We start from the raw sequence: 8747 nt of genomic DNA on the forward strand, positions 1-8747 counted from the left end.
AGAATCAGGGTGGGTACAACAAAGGTTACAACCAATACAAGGCAAACCCCAATTTGTCTTACCGAAGTAACAATGTTGCCAATCCACAAGATCAGGTGTATCCGCCTCAACAACAACAGAAAGGTCAACAAAAACCTTTTGTGCCTTACAATCCGGGATTCGGTCCCAAACAACAATTCCAGCAAGGTTACCAGGCTCCATCAAGACCACCGCCAGGATTCTGCCCTCAACCAGTTCAGCCTACTCCAGCCCCAGATCAAGAAATGAAGCACATGATGGAACAACTTCTTCAGGGTCAAGCTAGCGGATCTATGGATACTGCTAAAAAGTTTGCTGATCTTAGTCAGAGGATGGAATGTTCCTACAATGATCTGACCGCCAAATTTTAAGCTCTGAACTCGAAGATAAGGTATATGGAAGGCCAATCTGCTTCTACTTCTACACCAAAGTCTGGCCAATTCCCAGGAAAAGCTGTTCAGAACCCCAAGGAGTTTGCAAATGCAATTACGCTGAGAAGTGAGAAAACATTGCCTCCCAGATAGGGAGTTCCCGATGTCACTGAGGATAGTGAGGAATTAGATGGGGAGGATTTTGTTCAGGATGATGCTCAGATGGAGAACCCAGTCGAAGCAGTCAAAGATCCAATCGAGCCAGTGAAGCAGCCCGAACCTGAAGCTGTTAAGGAACCTGCTGTTCCTGATGACAAACCTGCGAGATTCATACCTCCACCATACAAGCCTCCTCTACCATTCCCGGTGAGGTTTAAGAAGCAACTTACTGAGAAATACAAAACTATGTTCGAACAACAAGTTAAGGAGATTGAGGTGAGGATGCTATTTCTGGATGCATTCACATTTGTTCCTCACTACCAGAAATTCCTCAAGGACCTACTAATGGAGAGATCAAAAGAAGTTCAAGGCATGGTGGTTCTCAGTCTTGAGTGCAGTGCAATCATCCAGAAGAAGATTGTACCCACGAAGCTCAAGGATCCTGGATCATTCACTCTACCTTGCTCCCTTGGACATATGTCGTTTGATAGGTGTCTATGTGACCTTGGCGCTTCAGTTAATCTGATGCCATTCTCTATGGCTAAGAGGTTGGGTCTTACAAGGTTTAAGGGTTGCGACATCTCCCTTATCCTTGCAATAGATCAGTGAGACTTCCACATGGTATTTTAGAGGACTTACCTATCAGGATCAGAGACGTGGAAGTGCCAACCGACTTTGTGGTTCTGGAGATGGATGAAGAACCAAAAGATCCTCTGATCATAGGAAGACCATTCCTGGCGACTGCTGGAGCCATCATTGATGTCAGAAATGGCAAGATTGACCTCAATCTGGGCGACGACTTCACTATGAAGTTTGACATCAAGGATACCTTGAAGAAGCCAACGATAGGAGGACAAGTCTTCTACATTGAAGAGATGGATAAATTGGCTGATGAGTTGTTGGAGGAATTAGCTGAGGAGGATCATCTCAAGACTTCTTTGACCAAGGGTGGAGAATAAGGGTTCCTGCATGAGGAGACCACTTGTTACAAGAATCTGCTAGATTTCCACAGAGAAACTGATGGATCAGAGGAACTCGAGCAGCTATCTGACGTAGAGGAGGTACATGCAGTTGAGACAGAGAGTTCAGAATGTGATCTCTCCCACTCGACCGACGACAAGACCCGACTCGAGACACAGACGTCCCGCTCGATCTAGTCGCACCCCTCCCACTTGACCGTGATCATTCCAGACTCACATGCTGACGATTGGTCAGAACTGAAAGCTCCAAAGGTAGAACTCAAAACTCTCCCCTCCGGGCTCAGGTACGTTTTTCTGGGAACCAATTCTACTTATCCTGTCATAGTGAATGCTAGTTTAATTAATGATGAATTGGGGTTGCTAGTAACTGAGCTTAAGAAATATAAAAAGGCTATAGGTTATTCTTTAAATGATATCAAGGGAATCTCACCTAGTCTTTGCACACATAGGATCAATCTTGAAAATGAGTCTTATGCTAGCATTGAACCCCAAAGGAGATTGAATCCTAACCTGAAGGAAGTAGTAAAGAAAGAAATTTTAAAAGTGCTTGATGCTGGAGTTATCTATCCTATCTCTGATAGTACTTGGGTATCTCCAGTGCACTGTGTACCTAAGAAGGGAGGCATAACTGTGATAAAAAACGAAAAAAATGAGTTAACTCCAACTAGGACCATCACATGACATAGGATGTGCATTGATTATAGGACGTTGAATGTTGTTTCTAGGAAAGATCATTTTCCTCTGCCTTTCATTGATCAAATGTTGGAAAGACTAGCTAGTCATCCTTATTATTGTTTCCTTGATGGNAAGCACATGATGGAACAACTTCTTCAGGGTCAAGCTAGCGGATCTATGGATACTGCTAAAAAGTTTGCTGATCTTAGTCAGAGGATGGAATGTTCCTACAATGATCTGACCGCCAAATTTTAAGCTCTGAACTCGAAGATAAGGTATATGGAAGGCCAATCTGCTTCTACTTCTACACCAAAGTCTGGCCAATTCCCAGGAAAAGCTGTTCAGAACCCCAAGGAGTTTGCAAATGCAATTACGCTGAGAAGTGAGAAAACATTGCCTCCCAGATAGGGAGTTCCCGATGTCACTGAGGATAGTGAGGAATTAGATGGGGAGGATTTTGTTCAGGATGATGCTCAGATGGAGAACCCAGTCGAAGCAGTCAAAGATCCAATCGAGCCAGTGAAGCAGCCCGAACCTGAAGCTGTTAAGGAACCTGCTGTTCCTGATGACAAACCTGCGAGATTCATACCTCCACCATACAAGCCTCCTCTACCATTCCCGGTGAGGTTTAAGAAGCAACTTACTGAGAAATACAAAACTATGTTCGAACAACAAGTTAAGGAGATTGAGGTGAGGATGCTATTTCTGGATGCATTCACATTTGTTCCTCACTACCAGAAATTCCTCAAGGACCTACTAATGGAGAGATCAAAAGAAGTTCAAGGCATGGTGGTTCTCAGTCTTGAGTGCAGTGCAATCATCCAGAAGAAGATTGTACCCACGAAGCTCAAGGATCCTGGATCATTCACTCTACCTTGCTCCCTTGGACATATGTCGTTTGATAGGTGTCTATGTGACCTTGGCGCTTCAGTTAATCTGATGCCATTCTCTATGGCTAAGAGGTTGGGTCTTACAAGGTTTAAGGGTTGCGACATCTCCCTTATCCTTGCAATAGATCAGTGAGACTTCCACATGGTATTTTAGAGGACTTACCTATCAGGATCAGAGACGTGGAAGTGCCAACCGACTTTGTGGTTCTGGAGATGGATGAAGAACCAAAAGATCCTCTGATCATAGGAAGACCATTCCTGGCGACTGCTGGAGCCATCATTGATGTCAGAAATGGCAAGATTGACCTCAATCTGGGCGACGACTTCACTATGAAGTTTGACATCAAGGATACCTTGAAGAAGCCAACGATAGGAGGACAAGTCTTCTACATTGAAGAGATGGATAAATTGGCTGATGAGTTGTTGGAGGAATTAGCTGAGGAGGATCATCTCAAGACTTCTTTGACCAAGGGTGGAGAATAAGGGTTCCTGCATGAGGAGACCACTTGTTACAAGAATCTGCTAGATTTCCACAGAGAAACTGATGGATCAGAGGAACTCGAGCAGCTATCTGACGTAGAGGAGGTACATGCAGTTGAGACAGAGAGTTCAGAATGTGATCTCTCCCACTCGACCGACGACAAGACCCGACTCGAGACACAGACGTCCCGCTCGATCTAGTCGCACCCCTCCCACTTGACCGTGATCATTCCAGACTCACATGCTGACGATTGGTCAGAACTGAAAGCTCCAAAGGTAGAACTCAAAACTCTCCCCTCCGGGCTCAGGTACGTTTTTCTGGGAACCAATTCTACTTATCCTGTCATAGTGAATGCTAGTTTAATTAATGATGAATTGGGGTTGCTAGTAACTGAGCTTAAGAAATATAAAAAGGCTATAGGTTATTCTTTAAATGATATCAAGGGAATCTCACCTAGTCTTTGCACACATAGGATCAATCTTGAAAATGAGTCTTATGCTAGCATTGAACCCCAAAGGAGATTGAATCCTAACCTGAAGGAAGTAGTAAAGAAAGAAATTTTAAAAGTGCTTGATGCTGGAGTTATCTATCCTATCTCTGATAGTACTTGGGTATCTCCAGTGCACTGTGTACCTAAGAAGGGAGGCATAACTGTGATAAAAAACGAAAAAAATGAGTTAACTCCAACTAGGACCATCACATGACATAGGATGTGCATTGATTATAGGACGTTGAATGTTGTTTCTAGGAAAGATCATTTTCCTCTGCCTTTCATTGATCAAATGTTGGAAAGACTAGCTAGTCATCCTTATTATTGTTTCCTTGATGGGTATAGTGGATTCTTCCAAATCCCAATCCACCCAAATGATCAGGAAAAGACAACATTTACTTGTCCTTATGGCACTTTTGCCTACAGACGCATGCCATTCGGTTTGTGCAATGCTCCTGCCACCTTTCAGAGGTGCATGACTTCAATTTTCTCAGATTTGATTGAGGAGTCAGTGGAAGTGTTTATGGATAACTTCTCTGTATACGGTTCCACTTTCTCCTCTTGTTTGTTAAATTTGTGCAGGGTATTGACGCGATGTGAGGAGACGAACCTGGTGCTGAACTGAGAAAAGTGTCATTTCATGGTTGAAGAAGGGATCGTTCTGGGACACAAGATTTCTGAGAAAGGAATTGAGGTTGATAAAGCTAAGATTGAGGTCATGGTTCAGCTTCAACCTCTTAAGACAGTGAAAGACATCAGAAGTTTTCTGGGACACGCTGGGTTTTACAGGAGATTCATTAAGGACCTCTCAAAAAATGCAAGACCTTTGACAAGGTTGCTGTGCAAGGAGGTTGAGTTTGAATTTGATGCAGCTTGTCTGGAAGCTTTCAGCAAAATCAAGGAGGCCTTGGTTTCAGCACCCATAGTGCAAGCTCCGAATTGGGATCACCCATTTGAGATTATGTGTGATGCTTCAGACTTTGCAGTTGGAGCAGTTATCGGACAGCGTATTGACAAGAAGCTTCATGTCATCTACTACGCAAGTCGCACCTTGGACGAGACTCAAGGAAGGTATGCTACCACAGAGAAGGAGCTCCTAGCAGTTGTGTTTGCATTCGAAAAATTCAGGAGTTACCTTGTGGGTTCGAAGGTCATAGTGTATACCGACCATGCTGCTTTGAGACACATCTATTCAAAGAAGGATACCAAGCCGAGACTGCTGAGATGGATTCTGCTACTTCAGGAGTTTGACATGGAGATAGTTGACAAGAAAGGCATAGAGAAAGAAGTTGCAGATCACTTGTCAAGAATGAGGATTGAAGATGCTGTTCCAATTGACGACTCAATGCCTGAGGAACAACTTCTGGTCGCCCAGGTTTGTGAGCGAATGCATGACACAGGGGTTGAGAACCTCAGAATCAGATGCATGTCGATCACTTCTAAGACTGCACCATGGTATGCAGATGTCGTGAATTACAAGGTTTGTGGAGAAGTTCCTGATGACATGGATCCCTACAGGAAGAAAAAGTTTTTCAGAGAGGTCAACCACTACTTCTAGGATGAACCTTATCTGTACAAGAGAGGTTATGACGGTATGTTCAGAAGATGCATAGCATAAGGAGAAGTACAGGGAGTGCTTGAGCACTGTCACGACTCCACCTATGGAGGTCACTTTGCCACGTTCAAGATAGCTCAGAAAGTTCTTCAATCGGGTCTCTGGTGGCCAACCTTATTCAAGGACGCTCATAGCTTCATCACCAAGTGTGATGCTTGTCAGAGGATGGGCAACATCACAAGGAGGAACGAGATGCCTCAGAATCCGATCATGGAAGTAGAGATATTTGATGTTTGGGGCATAGACTTCATGGGACCTTTCAACCCTCCATCAAATGGTAATGTCTATATTTTGGTGGCAGTTGATTATGTTTCTAAGTGGGTTGAAGCCATTGCCAGTCCTACCAATGATCACAAGGTTGTTCTGAAGCTGTTCAAAAGTATAATTTTTCCAAGGTATGGGATACCCAGAGCAGTGATCAGTGACGGTGGAACTCACTTCATCAACAAGGTGTTTGAAAGCATGCTGAAGAAATACGGTGTCAAACACAAGGTGTCTACTGCGTATCACCCTCAGACCAGCGGACATGTTGAAGTTTCGAACAAACAAATCAAGGGTATTCTGTCAAGGATTGTCGGGGTTTCGAAGAAAGATTGGTCTGTCAAGCTGGACGAGACTCTCTGGGCGTACAGAACAGCGTTCAAGAAACCAATAGGCAGAACACCATTCCAGTTGGTATATGGTAAAGCATTTCATCTCCCTGTGGAGGTTGAGTACAAGGCGCTTTGGGCAATCAAGTTGCTGAACTTGGATAATGATACAGCTCAAACTAAGAGAACTCTTGATCTACATGAGTTGGAAGAAATCCGACTTGATGCCTATGAGAGCTCGAAGATTTACAAAGAAAGAACCAAGAATTTTCATGATAAGAAAATTGTTGTCAAGGAGCTCAAGACTGAAGATCAGGTTTTGCTTTTCAACTCCAAACTTAAGTCATTTCCTGGAAAGCTTAAGTCAAGGTGGTCTGGACCTTTTGACGTCAAGGAAGTTCTGCCATTCAGAGCCATCACTCTTCTGAACAAGGATGGTAGCGAGTTCACTGTAAATGGTAAAGGAGTCAAGAATTATTTAGCTGATCAAGTCCGACCAGAGGGGTCTTCTGTGCTCCTCTATGAACCCCAAAAGGCATAAAAAGCTGAAAAGTCAAGCTAGAGACTTTAAACAAGCTCATTTGGGAGGAAGTCCCAAAGGTATCACTGTAATTATTATCTTTTAGGATTCTGGTGTTTTTAATTTTTGTTTTTGGTTTTCTAGTGTTCAGGAATCTACAGAAGGGAGTGTAAGCAACAGAAAAAAATTTGTAGTTAAATGAGTGAGTTCAGAGTCAAGTCAAGTATGGTGACAGAAGAGATAGAGGACACAAAGAAAATACAGGAAAGGAAGAGTCAGACAAAGTGTATTGGTCATGTGAAAACAGAAAAATATCTAGAGAGGAATCTTTACAATTGGGCGACCCCACACTCTTTGTTTCTCAACCACCCACGAATTTCTTCTTTTTTCCACGTGAAAGCTTCCCCCTTTGATTCTTGTCTCCTCCTTCAAAACACATCACCTCCTTCTTTGTGTCCCATCATCTCCAACAGTATTCCACCACCACTCTCCCTTGCACCACTTGCACGACATATCACAATTATTCATCTTCACCATCCCTTTATTTAATCTCCCACTACTCTCTCTTCTCACCAACCACGACATTCACTCCGCTTCATCACTCTTTCATTCTTAGTCTCTCCTTACCCGTTTTGAAGAAGAAACAAGGTCACACCGCCTCAAGCAACATCATCACCGCCGCTGCTCTCTCTTCACCACACTGTCACTCGAGTCGATGCCGCACAACTCGGATCCGCCTTGCTCGAGTCTCCGCGTGTTTACTCGAACCGGTGAGTTCAGCAATCAGCACGTTCCCAACCACACCAATCAAGCCGTCGTTATTGCTGCCCCTCACGTCGTCAATCGAGTCCTCAATCGAGTCGCCCTCTATTCGCTGCAACACACGACTCGACCTGCACAACACACCCTCGCTCAATTCACACCCGTGAAGCATCAATCGAGCCGTCACCACACTTTGTCAATCGAGCCATTCTCGTGACCACTCGACGCGTCCGCTGCACACCAATCCGAATAGCGTCAATCGAGCCATCTTGAACTCCCTAAATCGAGCCATCGTCGAAGACCCGCCCCACCAACGTGTTCTCGTCGTCGTTGTCGTTCGTCACTACTCGCATCAGGACCAGTCCACTCGACCTGACGAACAAGCATCACTCGAGACATCAGTCGAACCGTCGTCCTCATACCCGCATCTCCACGTACGAATCGAGCCGTCTTCAATCACACCAATCGAGCCGACCACCATCCTGATCAAGTCAACAAATCAACCTTGTCACCCACTCGATCGGATCTCTCTTTGCACATTCAAGTTTTAAACTTCATATTTCCTTTTATCATTTGTGCACTAACATATTATTGCTTAGTTTTGAGTTTATGATGTCTCAGCGGAGCAGAAAGAGTGCTGAGATAATAGAGGAAATGAGAGATGCCTATGGTCGTAAGGCAGGAGAGCGCTCATCGCCTAAGTCTATGACGAGGCGTTTCCTAGAAATGAAAAACATGGTCGGCGTCGTTGTTGGGGATTCAGGCCAAGCAGCGGGATCAAGCAGACTTGCCAATCCGCTCATTAAGAGCAAGAGTCGCGGGAAGAGACCGGCACAAGCTTCTAACTCAAGAGAGGAAGGCAGTGATTATGAACAGGAGGAACTTGAGCTGCATTCAGAACAAGCTCCCAGGAAATCTGTAAGATGGAAATCTACCGAGACGAAGTTGACTCCCAACGAGTATTACAAGCTGTTCCAACAGTGTGAATTTAGTGGAACGAGATATCCGCATCCTGAGACGATGGAGCTATTAGGGATTGGGGAGGATGTTCAGTACCTATTTAGGCGATGCCATTTGGAGCGACTCATGAACACCCCTAAGAATGGATACAAAGAGGAGACTATCCAGTTCCTTTCTACTTTGGAGATGCACTTATACGCGGATGAGCCAGGCATGATGTCTGATGGAGGGATGGG

General features: G+C 44.5%; 1 pseudogene; it reads left to right on the forward strand.

Moving 5' to 3' along the window:
* LOC109132683 overlaps positions 1-8747 on the forward strand; it is a 19197-nt pseudogene that overhangs the window by 2963 nt on the left and 7487 nt on the right.

Source organism: Camelina sativa, chromosome 4, assembly GCF_000633955.1.
Source record: "Camelina sativa cultivar DH55 chromosome 4, Cs, whole genome shotgun sequence".
NCBI lineage: Eukaryota > Viridiplantae > Streptophyta > Magnoliopsida > Brassicales > Brassicaceae > Camelina > Camelina sativa.